Source organism: Lepisosteus platostomus, chromosome 5, assembly GCF_059453375.1.
Source record: "Lepisosteus platostomus isolate fLepPlt1 chromosome 5, fLepPlt1.hap1, whole genome shotgun sequence".
Classification (NCBI taxonomy): domain Eukaryota; kingdom Metazoa; phylum Chordata; class Actinopteri; order Semionotiformes; family Lepisosteidae; genus Lepisosteus; species Lepisosteus platostomus.
In genome coordinates, this window is record NC_142615.1 from 8973278 (window position 1) to 8989652 (window position 16375).

At 45.9% G+C, this 16375-nt stretch overlaps 6 non-coding genes across 6 annotated transcripts; 5 read left to right on the forward strand and 1 right to left on the reverse strand.

Moving 5' to 3' along the window:
* The first annotated feature begins 2098 nt into the window (after positions 1-2098).
* On the forward strand, positions 2099-2180 carry trnal-aag (transfer RNA leucine (anticodon AAG)). The gene has a single exon. It is a non-coding gene; the product is annotated as a tRNA-Leu (tRNA).
* A 1013-nt stretch (positions 2181-3193) lies between these two features.
* Positions 3194-3267, reverse strand: trnat-agu (transfer RNA threonine (anticodon AGU)). The gene has a single exon. It is a non-coding gene; the product is annotated as a tRNA-Thr (tRNA).
* A 1678-nt stretch (positions 3268-4945) lies between these two features.
* On the forward strand, positions 4946-5027 carry trnal-aag (transfer RNA leucine (anticodon AAG)). Its single transcript has one exon. It is a non-coding gene; the product is annotated as a tRNA-Leu (tRNA).
* Positions 5028-13505: 8478 nt separating this feature from the next.
* Positions 13506-13577, forward strand: trnae-uuc (transfer RNA glutamic acid (anticodon UUC)). The gene has a single exon. It is a non-coding gene; the product is annotated as a tRNA-Glu (tRNA).
* Positions 13578-14022: 445 nt separating this feature from the next.
* trnav-cac (transfer RNA valine (anticodon CAC)) lies at positions 14023-14095 on the forward strand. Its single transcript has one exon. It is a non-coding gene; the product is annotated as a tRNA-Val (tRNA).
* Positions 14096-15964: 1869 nt separating this feature from the next.
* On the forward strand, positions 15965-16037 carry trnav-aac (transfer RNA valine (anticodon AAC)). Its single transcript has one exon. It is a non-coding gene; the product is annotated as a tRNA-Val (tRNA).
* The last annotated feature ends 338 nt before the right edge of the window (positions 16038-16375 follow it).

A 16375-nucleotide genomic window follows, 5' to 3' on the forward strand; every position in this document is an offset into this window, starting at 1 on the left:
TTTTTTATCCTCTTTAAAAGAATAAGGACGGGCTGGGGCGAGCTCCATTTACCACTCTTTCAGCTAACCGCCGAACTCCCGAACTGATTACACTGCAGAGCCACAGGCGCCTTGCTTTTCTCCATTCTCTGGGTCAGGGTGAAAAAAAACTTGCTGGTATTAGCTGGCCTGCTGGGAGCACCTCTTCTTCACTGATAAGCAAGATTTGTGTTTCATCTTTCTCAAGCTGTATAGATTTATTTCAAAACAAGTTGTTCCAGAAAGGAAACGAACACTTGCATTCACCTGAATTAAAAGGCATGGGATTTGCCCGTAAGGATAAATTCTGTACAGTAAGACAGGAAGAAAGGCACTGCTGGGAATCGGACCCAGGATCTCCTGTTTACTAGACAGGCGCTTTAGCCAACTAAGCCACGGCGCCGGCAAAGTGCTGTCCTTTGACAGCCACATGGACACGTCTCAACTGCTCTGAGACATCTGCATTCGGTGTGCACCGAGCCTGCTCGCCTTGCAAGTTTCCTCATTTACATGCGATAGCTCCACCACTAAGAGAAAGGATGAGAAATGGCTTTTATCTGGCACTTTTCATGTCAGAGGATCTCAATCTGCTTTCCGTGTTCAAGAGGATGTCCAACTCATGTAGCTAAAGACGTAGACGACAGTGCTCCACTGAAATCTTGATCTCACAACCCTCGGCATGACTCCTCTGTGTTCTGCTTTAGACAAAGGGGGGAAAGACTTCTTTCATCACACGTTTTGCACTGTTTACGGTGTTTGCAGTGCTCTTTCTTAAATGAAAACCAGGAATCGGCACCATATGAGGTGAAACTAGATAATATTGGATCAAGTAGCCTCGCCATTCCATGCGTGACGTGCGCAAAGTGTAATTCCTGTCTTTATAGTGTGCTTGTTAGAGACTTAGCTGGCACCCAGAGCGCTTTAAATCCGGGAGTCAGCAGCCCAAGACAATAGAGCTTCCTTCGTCTATGTTTTTTGCGTGAAGGGGGAAACCATGCGTGTGCTGCAAACGATCTTAGTATCGAAGTGCCGTCCCACATAACCGATCCGAACAATCTGCTTTACAGAGGAGCACTGCCGGAGCTTATCGTTGGCAAACTGAAGACCAGGCTGACCTCTTCTGTGACTCTTGAACACTGAGTCTCAAGGTTGTGAATTCAAGCTCCACGCTGGCGGGAAATTCCATAGGTAATGATCACATTTTCTTGCATGCTAATCAAAAGAAATATTAAGAAACTTTTCCCGATACCAGTTTTTTACAAAAGTAAAGGCACACGGCACATGTGTGCCACATCACGTCCGAGTTTAGTGACAACTACCTCAGAGATTGTAAGCTGGGTAGTTTCAGATCAGATCACTTTTTGTATCAAAGGTTCAAGCAAACCCGAATACTTTTGCAAGAGACATTTCAGAATCCCAGTCAAATCCAGTACGATTGCTGGATCCTTTGAATTCGACTGAACTATAGCACAGATCTGCAGTTCACCATTAGAATACTGTGGGTGTGCTGTATAAGCCATACCGCCCACAATAGTTCTAAAACAGGAGAAGCATCCTCGTTTAGGAATGTGGTATAAAGTGAAATGGTCTGGGAAGAGTCCTACGTTTGAACAGTTCAAAATAGACGTCAAGGGGTATTTACGGACTCTTTCGAAATGTAAGAACAAGCTGTGCGGACCTTATCTTTATTTACCTTGTGTAATCGTTTTTCATAAAGTGTAATTGTATTATAGCATGTGCCCCTGACGATTTTCTTGATACGTTATATGTGCTCTTGTTTGTATTGTATGTAGTTTTGTTGTTCAAATAAAACGTAAAAGACACAACTTTCCGGATGCGGCTGCTGTAAAAATAAAATGACATCAAGGGTGCTGTACGCAGAGGTCTGAAACCTGCTCCACAGAAGATCTTTATCCAGAGGTGTTAAAGAAGTCGAGATCTCGCCATGAGAGGGGAAGCATCTCAGAAAAAGCAGGTGCAGTCGGTTCCACGGTCATAACGCCACTAAGTCGGGCGACAAGAGCAAAACCCACCCGGCTTCCTCCAGGCAAGTAATGAGACAAAGAGACAAAGCACAGCGGGTAGCGTGGCCGAGCGGTCTAAGGCGCTGGATTAAGGCTCCAGTCTCTTCGGGGGCGTGGGTTCGAATCCCACCGCTGCCAGGTGCTTCTGTCGAGACCCCCTTTCAGCTGGCTTCAGACAAAAGGGAGGGAACTGCTTTTTGGCAGTCTCTCGAGAAACTAAGCAAAGTGTTTAAAGATACTTTCTCAGCTTGACATCAAAGGCACAAAACAAAAACCTTCTTGCGTCCTCTCAAGCCAAAAGCGCTTTGCCACTTTTTGCGTTATGCAGGGCACGACGTCTGCCCAGATCACTTTTGTGTCAATGCAAATCGTAGTGTGCCCTCCGTTTTAATGTTGGCTGTGCTGGCGTGCTGCTTCTGTCTGTGAAACTTGAATGTTCTGCTTCTTCACACCAAATCATCGGCGGGGGTTGAGCTTGTTAAATCTTTGCGCATAGCGCTCCTTTGGAAGTACTTTGTCCAAGTTCAAAAGCGATCGTGGGATTTACTTCATGTGTGCCAAAAAGCATGCCTCGCACGACAGATTTAAATGGGGAATGGAGCCTGCTTCTTGCTGTTTTTCCTGTGGTTGCAGTTACAAAGTTGATCGTGCTTTCACATTCTGTTAACAGTATTCACTGGCTGAGCTTTATCAGTTGGTTCGTAAAGGAATCTCTGCTTCGGTTCCAGAAAAGTCATCTGTGGTGTGTTTTTTTCCGTGCCCATGGCAGTCTTTTAAAGCTGGTAGTAGTGGCGGCGAAGTTAATTTTTTATCCTCTTTAAAAGAATAAGGACGGGCTGGGGCGAGCTCCATTTACCACTCTTTCAGCTACCCGCCGAACTCCCGAACTGATTACACTGCAGAGCCACAGGCGCCTCGCTTTTCTCCATTCTCTGGGTCAGGGTGAAAAAAAACTTGCTGGTATTAGCTGGCCTGCTGGGAGCACCTCTTCTTCACTGATAAGCAAGATTTGTGTTTCATCTTTCTCAAGCTGTATAGATTTCTTTCAAAACAAGTTGTTCCAGAAAGGAAACGAACACTTGCATTCACCTGAATTAAAAGGCATGGGATTTGCCCGTAAGGATAAATTCTGTACAGTAAGACAGGAAGAAAGGCACCGCTGGGAATCGGACCCAGGATCTCCTGTTTACTAGACAGGCGCTTTAGCCAACTAAGCCACGGCGCCGGCAAAGTGCTGTCCTTTGACAGCCACATGGACACGTCTCAACTGCTCTGAGACATCTGCATTCGGTGTGCACCGAGCCTGCTCGCCTTGCAAGTTTCCTCATTTACATGCGATAGCTCCACCACTAAGAGAAAGGATGAGAAATGGCTTTTATCTGGCACTTTTCATGTCAGAGGATCTCAATCTGCTTTCCGTGTACAAGAGGATGTCCAACTCATGTAGCTAAAGACGTAGACGACAGTGCTCCACTGAAATCTTGATCTCACAACCCTCGGCATGACTCCGCTGTGTTCTGCTTTAGACAAAGGGGGGAAAAGACTTCTTTCATCACACGTTTTGCACTGTTTACGGTGTTTGCAGTGCTCTTTCTTAAATGAAAACCAGGAATCGGCACCATATGAGGTGAGACTAGATAATATTGGATCAAGTAGCCTCGCCATTCCATGCGTGACGTGCGCAAAGTGTAATTCCTGTCTTTATAGTGTGCTTGTTAGAGACTTAGCTGGCACCCAGAGCGCTTTAAATCCGGGAGTCAGCAGCCCAAGACAATAGAGCTTCCTTCGTCTATGTTTTTTGCGTGAAGGGGGAAACCATGCGTGTGCTGCAAACGATCTTAGTATCGAAGTGCCCTCCCACATAACCGATCCGAACAATCTGCTTTACAGAGGAGCACTGCCGGAGCTTATCGTTGGCAAACTGAAGACCAGGCTGACCTCTTCTGTGACTCTTGAACACTGAGTCTCAAGGTTGTGAATTCAAGCTCCACGCTGGCGGGAAATTCCATAGGTAATGATCACATTTTCTTGCATGCTAATCAAAAGAAATATTAAGAAACTTTTCCCGATACCAGTTTTTTACAAAAGTAAAGGCACATGGCACATGTGTGCCACATCACGTCCGAGTTTAGTGACAACTACCTCAGAGATTGTAAGCTGGGTAGTTTCAGATCAGATCACTTTTTGTATCAAAGGTTCAAGCAAACCCGAATACTTTTGCAAGAGACATTTCAGAATCCCAGTCAAATCCAGTACGATTGCTGGATCCTTTGAATTCGACTGAACTATAGCACAGATCTGCAGTCCACCATTAGAATACTGTGGGTGTGCTGTATAAGCCATACCGCCCAAAATAGTTCTAAAACAGGAGAAGCATCCTCGTTTAGGAATGTGGTATAAAGTGAAATGGTCTGGGAAGAGTCCTACGTTTGAACAGTTCAAAATAGACGTCAAGGGGTATTTACGGACTCTTTCGAAATGTAAGAACAAGCTGTGCGGACCTTATCTTTATTTACCTTGTGTAATCGTTTTTCATAAAGTGTAATTGTATTATAGCATGTGCCCCTGACGATTTTCTTGATACGTTATATGTGCTCTTGTTTGTATTGTATGTAGTTTTGTTGTTCAAATAAAACGTAAAAGACACAACTTTCCGGATGCGGCTGCTGTAAAAATAAAATGACATCAAGGGTGCTGTACGCAGAGGTCTGAAACCTGCTCCACAGAAGATCTTTATCCAGAGGTGTTAAAGAAGTCGAGATCTCGCCATGAGAGGGGAAGCATCTCAGAAAAAGCAGGTGCAGTCGGTTCCACGGTCATAACGCCACTAAGTCGGGCGACAAGAGCAAAACCCACCCGGCTTCCTCCGGGCAAGTAATGAGACAAAGAGACACCGCACAGCGGGTAGCGTGGCCGAGCGGTCTAAGGCGCTGGATTAAGGCTCCAGTCTCTTCGGGGGCGTGGGTTCAAATCCCACCGCTGCCAGGTGCTTCTGTCAAGACCCCCTTTCAGCTGGCTTCAGACGAAAGGGAGGGAACTGCTTTTTGGCAGTCTCTCGAGAAACTAAGCAAAGTGTTTAAAGATACTTTCTCAGCTTGACATCAAGGCACAAAACAAAAACCTTCTTGCGTCCTCTCAACCCAAAAGCGCTTTGCCACTTTTTGCGTTATGCAGGGAACGACGTCTGCCCAGATCACTTTTGTGTCAATGCAAATCGTAGTGTGCCCTCCGTTTTAATGTTGGCTGTGCTGGCGTGCTGCTTCTGTCTGTGAAACTTGACTGTTCTGCTTCTTCACACCAAATCATCGGCGGGGGTTGAGCTTGTTAAATCTTTGCGCATAGCGCTCCTTTGGAAGTACTTTGTCCAAGTTCAAAAGCGATCGTGGGATTTACTTCATGCGTGCCAAAAAGCATGCCTCGCACAACAGATTTAAATGGGGAATGGAGCCTGCTTCTTGCTGTTTTTCCTGTGGTTGCAGTTACAAAGTTGATCGTGCTTTCACATTCTGTTAACAGTATTCACTGGCTGAGCTTTATCAGTTGGTTCGTAAAGGAATCTCTGCTTCGGTTCCAGAAAAGTCATCTGTGGTGTGTTTTTTTCCGTGCCCATGGCAGTCTTTTAAAGCTGGTAGTAGTGGCGGCGAAGTTAATTTTTTATCCTCTTTAAAAGAATAAGGACGGGCTGGGGCGAGCTCCATTTACCACTCTTTCAGCTAACCGCCGAACTCCCGAACTGATTACACTGCAGAGCCACAGGCGCCTCGCTTTTCTCCATTCTCTGGGTCAGGGTGAAAAAAAACTTGCTGGTATTAGCTGGCCTGCTGGGAGCACCTCTTCTTCACTGATAAGCAAGATTTGTGTTTCATCTTTCTCAAGCTGTATAGATTTCTTTCAAAACAAGTTGTTCCAGAAAGGAAACGAACACTTGCATTCACCTGAATTAAAAGGCATGGGATTTGCCCGTAAGGATAAATTCTGTACAGTAAGACAGGAAGAAAGGCACCGCTGGGAATCGGACCCAGGATCTCCTATTTACTAGACAGGCGCTTTAGCCAACTAAGCCACGGCGCCGGCAAAGTGCTGTCCTTTGACAGCCACATGGACACGTCTCAACTGCTCTGAGACATCTGCATTCGGTGTGCACCGAGCCTGCTCGCCTTGCAAGTTTCCTCATTTACATGCGATAGCTCCACCACTAAGAGAAAGGATGAGAAATGGCTTTTATCTGGCACTTTTCATGTCAGAGGATCTCAATCTGCTTTCCGTGTACAAGAGGATGTCCAACTCATGTAGCTAAAGACGTAGACGACAGTGCTCCACTGAAATCTTGATCTCACAACCCTCGGCATGACTCCGCTGTGTTCTGCTTTAGACAAAGGGGGGAAAAGACTTCTTTCATCACACGTTTTGCACTGTTTACGGTGTTTGCAGTGCTCTTTCTTAAATGAAAACCAGGAATCGGCACCATATGAGGTGAGACTAGATAATATTGGATCAAGTAGCCTCGCCATTCCATGCGTGACGTGCGCAAAGTGTAATTCCTGTCTTTATAGTGTGCTTGTTAGAGACTTAGCTGGCACCCAGAGCGCTTTAAATCCGGGAGTCAGCAGCCCAAGACAATAGAGCTTCCTTCGTCTATGTTTTTTGCGTGAAGGGGGAAACCATGCATGTGCTGCAAACGATCTTAGTATCGAAGTGCCGTCCCACATAACCGATCCGAACAATCTGCTTTACAGAGGAGCACTGCCGGAGCTTATCGTTGGCAAACTGAAGACCAGGCTGACCTCTTCTGTGACTCTTGAACACTGAGTCTCAAGGTTGTGAATTCAAGCTCCACGCTGGCGGGAAATTCCACCTCTACATACCCGACCACCACTGCATCACACAGCTGCCAGCGCACCTCACCGTGCCAGACCACCACTGCGTCACATAGCTGCAAGCGCACCTCACCGTGCCAAGCCACCACTGCATCATACAGCTGCCAGGGCACCTCACCGTGTCAGGCCACCACTGCGTCACACATATTTCAGCGCCATATATTTCATGGATATTATGGAATATAATGGATGGATATCTTAGTTATCTTTCTAGTTCACAGGTTTGCATGCATAATTTAATTTTGAAAGCCACTGAGACATCAAGTACTACTGTTGTATTTATGAAAAAGAAACAAAACAAAAAACATACTAACAACTGTGCCATCCTACTCCTTAGTTAATACATTTTATTATTCATAAACAGTTAACATTGTTAGCAAAATATTTTGAATTATATTTAACCCTATTTTTTCTTTAGTTTTGTATTTAACTTATTATATGATAGTCAGACTTAATGTATATTGGAACAATGAAAATATATTTTTACAAGATTTTACATTAAGCACTTAAAATTAATATGGTTAATAATAGTAAACTGTAACATGCTGTAACAAGATCGGTTAAACTGCGAAGAAAATGCTTTCAGAGAAAATGTTTCAGGTGTGAAGAACATAGATCTCCAATGCAATTTCAACCAAACCTGTTCCCACACACCCTGCCCCCACTACCATTAGAATATACACAAACATTTTAGCGTTTCATTCTGAGCAGAAGACCCTCACACCTGAAGAGTGCTGGCTGTGACGAATTAAACCGGTTTTACAGGTTTCAATCACAGACCATGTGACATGGGAGTCAGTAAACTAACACACAGCGCCACCGGATTTGATAACGCTATAAAAACGCTATAAAATAATGTGACTTGGCACAGAACAAGTTTACAGCACAGTACAAAAATAAATGCTGACCATGACTTTAGAAGCATAAATTGCCTTACACTCAATTTAAACACAAGCTGTCTTTAGCCCTCTAAACTGGTTCATACAGAAATGTAGAGATCCAGGCTCAGAACACACAGCTTCATTAGCGAATACATATGCAGGACAACTAGAGAAGACGTTTTACAGAGAATGGATTTTTAGAAACATCCCATCAGTGACATCACTGAAGTCAACTCCTAGGTACTGTAACTGTCGTGTGGATAGTTTCACAAGAATCAGACAAAGGTTTAAGCATCGCTTGTTCTAGATAAAACTGCAAAAAAAAAACCAACAACCAATAATTAACTTCTTTGCGGCTCTGTTTGCCCAAATCATATATTCACAACGTGAAATCTAGAAAATAATATTACGTAACCAAAATCCGCAATATGGAAACAGAACCTGTGTAATTGTTGATAGATGATGTACTCGTAACATTTTTTTCAAGACGAACTACAACATTTAAAAAATGACTTGTATGTACTTGATATCTCTAATCAATCCACGGGTCCCAGCACAAAACGAAACTAAAACACATACCGTTTCGCGCTTCTTATTAGTTGCTCAAAAGTAATTTGACCGTATGGAATGCATAATATAAACCTAGAAACATATACGTGAGCAGTATTTAAGCACTGTAGTATCGGTGTTAAGACATACCGTTCAAATACTGTAAATCAAGTTAAAAATATCTCAAGACCGATTTTTGTCATAATGAAACCATGTTTCGTGTATGTTTTCTTTTTCATCTTGAAATAACTCATTTCTAAATACCTTTTTCACTGTTAACATCTTGCAGCAACTCTGCAACAAAATATACACTCTGACAGTTCATCCTTCTACCAACATTAAATAAGATTTAAATAAGATTTCTATATTTATGTCTTTATTTAGTGGTTTCATTAGTGACAAAGGCTAAACTTTCTTGGAAAAATGTATTTTATGTGTTGCGGAAAAAACTGACTTGCTTTAACAAAATATTTTACAAATCCTTTCACCTGGCATTTTCGTAGTTAGAAATTATGCAACGCTCTGTTAAAAGCAAGGGAGTTTTTATGTCCGTTGCAGTTCTTTTGCAACATGAATTTAATTATATCGTTATTAATTTCTTGAGATACGCGATTCCATATTATATTCCCTTTTAATCAAATTCTAAAAGTATGCTTGTTGACTCCGGTATCACGTTAGTTAAAGACTTCGAAGCTTACAATGTTTAGGGAGAAATGGAATACTGGTGTGTATTTTTTTCTTTAAAGTACCGAGACCAGCCATATACTGTATGTTTATGTTCCAAAATTAATATAGTTTATGGCCTTCACACGCGTTACAGTATGCTCCTATTCTTTTTATGCTCAGCTACTAAGATTTCCCTTCAGTGGTAAAATTAGATATGAATATTCAATACTTAACCGGGCACAGTTAAGACATTAAATATACATATACATACTGTATACAGTACAGTTTGCATACGGTAATATGTTTATGTTACGTGATTAAAAAATAAATAAATACAAATGAAAAGTCCAGCACCAGCTGGTTTTGAACACACAACCTGCCAGTTGGTAGTCACGCACCTAGACCAGTAGGTTACAAGACAGCTCGCATGAACAGGCAGGCGAAACAGCCCTACAGAGCCCTGTCGCAGTACATGGATATAATCATACCGTTATTAAATTCTTGAGATACGCGATTCCATATTATATTCCCTTTTAATCAAATTCTAAAAGTATGCTTGTTGACTCCGGTATCACGTTAGTTAAAGACTTCGAAGCTTACAATGTTTAGGGAGAAATGGAATACTGGTGTGTATTTTTTTCTTTAAAGTACCAAGACCAGCTATATACTGTATGTCTATGTTCCAAAATTAATATCGTTTATGGCCTTCACACGCGTTACAGTATGCTCCTATTCTTTTTATGCTCAGCTACTAAGATTTCCCTTCAGTGGTAAAATTCAATATCTACAACGGGCACAGTAAAGACGTTTACAGTAAGTCTTTCTACGACAGACCAACGGACCACGAGTGCCCCTGTCGGTCAACCAATCACGCACCGCGGTATTTTGCGTCATCGCGTGTCACGATGCACGAAGCCGTAGCCAATTACCTCCGGTACGTGTCTGTACCGCGCACTTTGAATGGCTGCATCTGTAAGGAGATTGGAAAATATAAGAGTGTCTGAAACGTATAAGTACAGTACAGGTGGACGTAAAAGTAGTTAGATAAACAGTTTTTGTATTTTTATACAATTAGTTGCAATAGTGGAAACAATTTGGATTTTTTCGAATGTCTCGAAACCAGACATGCTGAAACGCTGTAGGTTTAGAATCGAGACTGGGGAGAATAACGTCTTGTGAGAAGATCTGTTTACCTAACGATTAGATCCTGTAAATCCCTTGTAGCCTCCCTAAGTCTGTCCCAGTCCAGTGGATAAAAATGTACTGTTAATGGAGTGTTGGTTTCTCTGTTAGGGGATACTGGAGCACTACTGTCATGCTTGTTTCACTCCTCTGTTCAACAGTGTGCTATAGAGTAATGTATATGGGGAGACGGCAGGAGGCCACAGGAGTATTGGGGCAGCAAGTTTTACTTGCCGAGTACCAGATTTTAATGGGTGGTTTTATCCCAGATCTATTGGGTTGGAATATTATGCATTACAAAGAATGACTATCCAGAACAGGGTATCACGTGGCTTCAACTGACTGTGATCACTCAGTATGTTGATGGTATTCTGAGTTCTTCCCCTGACGAGGAAACCCACAAGTCTGAGTTGCTTCAGCTTTAGAGTGTCTAATATTAAGCAGTTATAATAAGGCCCTTTTGTGTCGAGCATTGTGGAATTTTAACAGGGCCAGGGTGCAATGTTTTTACGGGGTGAGCACAACTTTTAACAGATCTGCTTAAGGGGGGAGTGCAGTACAAGGACAAGATTGCCTTGGTTCCAGCGGCAAAAGCCGCCTGTAATCATTTGAAACAAGCTCTCTTACAGGTGCTGAGACTGGGGTTTCCTCAGATGGATCAACCATTCCTTTATATGTAAGTGTGGACAAAGGGTTACTGTATATGTATATAATGTATGTATTTGTTGCATGTAGGCCACAATTCTGGATGGCTATGGAGAAATAGGATTCTCTCACAACGGCAGGGACTCCAGTTAAGAATACTGGGCTTGTCTCTGAACTGATTTGTAGTTTTACAGCTGCCGACAGAAGCAGCTTGAGTAAGGTGTAAATAACACAATAAATAAAGAATTCCAGTAACTCAAGGTAACAACCATGCAGATGCAGATGCCAGACGAGCGGCACTGGGAGAGCGGGAGTCTGAGACCCCTGTGAAACCTCTATTGGGGAAAGGGGAGAATTCAGGTTGAGGGCTTTAATAGATGTTTAATAGTGGTTAGAACAAATGTGTAAAAATGTGGGGTTGTATAATGATGGGATGTGGGCTGGCACATACCCAAGTGTATGACAAAGATGATCCCGTGGTACGGACTGCCCTTCCCCTTGGATACTGATCTAGGGGCATACTACACTGGGAAGGTGTGCCAGGCTGTAATTGTCTCACTAGGGGTAAGTTAGAAGTCACATTGCCCCCATCACCCACAGTCTGAAAGACCAACTAAGGAAATATCAACTGAAGGAACACCGTGGGTAGATGCTCTACCTGCAGTCCTGTGCGGTTTGCGGGCTGGAGCAAACAGAACTGTGAGACTGAGCCCATTTGAGATCATCACGGGCAGCCAAAGAAGCTCCCTGGAGGCCAAGTTTGGCTAACGCACTGATGAATTAACTAACTCTCTATTAAAGTATTGTAGGTTTGTTAACTGAAGCAGTGCACAGGGCTCGTGAACAGGTGCCGGACGCTTGGGGACCTCCAGTAGAGGGGAGACACGACCGGATACCTGGCGAGTGGGTGTAGGTGAAGAAGAGATACCCTGCCAGACGTTGCAATCCTGCTGGGAGGGACCATATCAAGTGCCTCCAACTACTGACTGTGCCATCTGAGTGACAGGATGAGATCGCTGGATCCGCGTATCGCACTTTCACCGACCCACGGCACCAGAGACTGAGTGAACAGAAAGAAGGATGTTGTTACCGTTTCTGTGTCTGATGTTTCCTAAGACCAACAGTGTGCTTGTTAGGCCTGAGGAGCATTACTGAGGATATGGTATCAATACATTCCGGGTGTTGGCATGTCTATTCAGCCAAAAAAATTATAATCGGAGTTGGGTCAATATTGTTATTCCAAGATCCTGAGGATAGATCTCCACATGGCTGAGGTCTGCGTTTGGGTCCTGGAGTAGGACTTTATGTATTTGTAGGATTAGGGTTGTTTTATATGTATAATTGTAACTATCACTTGTACAAAAACATCAATAACATCTTGTTGTAACTGTGGAACACACAATGTGATGGTAATGCATGCCTGTACATCTAAAAAGGAAAGATTTGCCCTGACATTGTATGTGTAAAAATAGGCAGTCCTGACGTATGCCATATTTTATAAGGGGGGAATGAAGTAAGAGATAAGATGTAAAAAGGGTTAACTTAAGTCAGTTCTGCCTGAAAATTAGACTTCTAAGCAACAGGGGTTTATGGCAGGAAAGGGGGTTAACTGATAAGGATGCGAACAAGGAACCCCCTGGGGGCATAATCTTAAACTGACCATTTGGCCAGGGCCTCTTAACTGGCCAAATACCATGACCCCCCCCCTTACCATAACATTGAATGACGTCTGAAGCAGCAAGCAAGGACTATATAACCTAAAAGTTTGTACCGGCACATCGAACAATACTTCGGTTTTGTTGTTTCTTGCGGGAAACAAGACTTCGGCTTTATTGTTCCTTGCATGCAATAAACTCATCTGTTTTACTTCATCTTGGGATCAAGAACCTTATTCCTTCTGTTACAACAGTACCAAACGCACGTTTCTTCTGTAACCGGAGCCGATCATTTGCAATTGGGCTGTGCCGACAGACCAGGACGAGCTCTGTCGGCTCAAAAGCAGCGCAGGACCTGCAAGTACAACAGAAAGATTAGCATCCAGCGGGGGCCTCTTAGTGAGCCCAAGATCTCATCAAGAATCGGCTCCAGCAACAGGGCTGGGCGCATTGTTCCATTCTCCGACCACTCTCGGTGTAAACAAGTCCCTCCTGGTCTCTGCTTGAATTGCACTTTCCTGCGTTTGCTTTGGTGTAAGTGGCTTCCCCTGCATGGGCGAATGTGAAGAAGATCCTTAGTAAGTCATTGAAGAAAACCGAGAAGAGGTCGAAGTGGCCTCTGTCGTTCATCAACGATCCAGTCAGGCAGTACTCCTCTGTAAAGCGCCGTTCGTTCACATCGATTGGCTTTTTCTTGCCTTCATTCGTGCAAGTAGTAAAAGCAGACGCCCCTATTCTGCCGTGACCCGGATTCAAACCGGGGTTGTTGCGGCCACAACGCAAAGTACTGACCACTATACGATCACGGCGAGTTACCGAGACACATGTAGCAGGGCGGAAAAGGATGTGCTCTCTTCGTGTGACATAATTCGGAAAAGTCCTGACGTTGCATTTCAACTGAGCCCCAGTATACATCGACCCTTCGACACTCTGAGTGACAACTCTCTTGCGTGTTCTCATATTTATGTAGTTTGCTTGCATGATGCCCGGAACAGCAGGGTTGTGCGCTCCCGTATGGTTTAGCGGTTAGGATTCCTGGTTTTCACCCAGGCAGCCCGGGTTCGACTCCCGGTATGGGAACGTGTCAGTTTTGCCTCCTGCTTTCCAAAAGATCAGCACCGTGTACGAAGGAGCCACATTAAAACTACTCGAACGTGCAAAACGTGCGAGAAGAGGGGGCGCTTGTTTCCAGCCGAAACTTCTCGCGTGTGAGACGAGCTGATCATCGCTGCAGGAGGGTTACTCTGGTAGACAGGGCTGACCTTCGGCAATAGGATTTATAGTCTCCAAGATGATATTTGCACTTTCTGGAGAGGCGATTTTCTCCACTTCAGTATCCCGATTTCGTCGATTGCGTGGAGAGGGCTGTAGAATGTGGCGCCGCCTTTCCTGCTCCGTCCATGACAGGCGTGCTGGTCTCTGGAGAGAGAGCACGGTCCATCAGCGCACTCCAATAAAGGCACTGGAAGCAGCTGAATCGCATTGGCGAAGCTCAGCACTGGGCCGCTGGGCACATCTTACCACCGTTTCCATAGTGTAGTGGTTATCACGTTCGCCTCACACGCGAAAGGTCCCCGGTTCGAAACCGGGCGGAAACAGACATCTTTTGTCGCCAGGCACAAAAGGGGATTGGGGATTCGCCTAGCGCTGTGATCGAACAGACCCACTCACCTCTTAGTGTGGCGGGATCTGCACAGTGCATGTCACAGCGCATCCTGCTTTCACTTCAATGCGCGTCCTGATGTACCCCAGTCTCCCGCGTGACAGGTGGGGACAGGTGACAGGTCCTATACTAACGAGGAAGACAGCGCTCTCTCCAACCCCCGGCATCGTGTCCCGACCCAGCATGCTGGAAGCCGACGCGCGCTGTGATCCCTTTACGGAGCAGAAATGACAACCGAGGAGCCGAGAGATCATTTCAGCATTTCGCGTCTGAACGGAAAACACAAACGACCAACTCGGAATGACTTGCCTTTGACGCTTCTCAAAGCGTTCTTTGTGCATCGAACAGACCCACTCACCTCTTAGTGTGGCGGGATCTGCACAGTGCATGTCGCAGCGCTTCCTGCTTTCACTTCAATGTGCTTCCTGATGTCGAGTCGTGTGCCGTGCGGAGGCTCTGAAAGCGAGAACAATGAAAAGGTGCACGACGCTGTGAAAGAAAACAGAGAAGTGAAAGGCAGTCATTTCTCTAAGGAGGTGAAAGAAAAGCTACTCCCCGTCGGGGAATCGAACCCCGGTCTCCCGCGTGACAGGCGGGGATACTTGCCACTATACTAACGAGAAGACAACGCTCGCTCCAACCCCCGGCATCGTGTCCCGACCCAGCATGCTGGAAGCCGACGCGTGCTGTGATCCCTTTACGGAGCAGAAATGACAACCGAGGAGCCGAGAGATCATTTCAGCATTTCGCGTCTGAACGGAAAACACAAACGACCAACTCGGAATGACTTGCCTTTGACGCTTTTCAAAGCGTTCTTTGTGCACGACGACTGCGCCGCCTAGCAGATACAAAGGGGTTGTACAACTTTGAACTAGCAAATGGAAGAGGGCTAAACCCCCTCTCTTTTAGCCCAGGTTCGATCTGTCTCCCGGAATCACCAGGGCGCACACACACACACACACCCGTGCCGTTGAAGTGCTCTGCTTCATTTCTAAGGGCAACTCAACATTCACTCCTACCCCGAGTGCAGAAAAGACAGCATCCACAGCAACAACAGCTCAGGTCTCTGCACAGGAGCTAAGCTGCCCCCATCTCCTCTGCTCTGCGGCTCCTGCGGAGTGGAGTCCTGCCTGGAGCCGTGTTTGCAGGCGGCGGCTCCCCGCGCCCTGTCTGTGCGTCGTGTCCAAGAGCTCCTGGGAGGAAGAGTGAGGTCTGTGTGAGGAGGGGCGGGTGTGTCCAGTAGCTTATCGAGCGGAAGCCTGGGGCGGCGGAGAGCTGTGATCGTGCAGACCTTGAGGTGTCACCTCTTTGTCTGCTTTCCCGCCCCCCCTCCGCCCAAGCTCTGCTCCAAAGCAGCCCGGCAACCCCTCACACCTGCACGTGTCACAACCTAAGGTGCGGTCATGAGACACCCATGGGGTGTCGTTCTGTTCTTGCTAATTGTTTCCTGCCCGTCGCAGGCAGGAGTCCATGCGAGGAAGATGCGCTGGACAGAGCTCAGAGGGCGCAGCTGGGTGGTTTTCCTTCTGAGTGACGTTCCTGCAACACACTCCCGCTACTCTTGGTGCGCTCATGCCACAACACAGGAAGGCTGGAGCAGGTGGCTGTGGGCTTTGCGCACCGCCGAAATAGCTCAGTTGGGAGAGCGTTAGACTGAAGAGCTAAAGGTCCCTGGTTCGATCCCGGGTTTCGGCATTTTGTTTCATCGCGCCCTTTGTTCCTCTCTCCAGCGCCCCCTGCCTAAAGTGACGCGTCCCTTTCTCAGCCCGAAACGCAAGCGAGACACCAGCAGCGGTCCCTGCAGGTTTCCGTAGTGTAGCGGCTATCACGTTCGCCTAACACGCGAAAGGTCCCCGGTTCGAGACCGGGCGGAAACAGCCTCTTTTAGCCCAGGTTCGATCTGTCTCCCAGAATCACCAGGGCGCACACACACACACACAGCCGTGCGCCCTGGTGATTCTGGGAGACAGATCGAATGTTGAAGTGCTCTGCTTCATTTCTAAGGGCAACTTAACATTCACTCCTACCCCGTGAAAAGAAAAGACAGCGTCCGCAGCAACAACAGCTCAAGTCTCTGCACAGGAGCTAAGCAGCCCCCATCTCCTCCGCTCTGTGGCTCCTGCGGAGTGGAGTCCTGCCTGGAGCTGTGTTTGCAGGCGGCGGCTCCCCGCGCTCTGTCTGTGCATCGTGTCCAAGAGGTCCTGGGAGGAAGAGA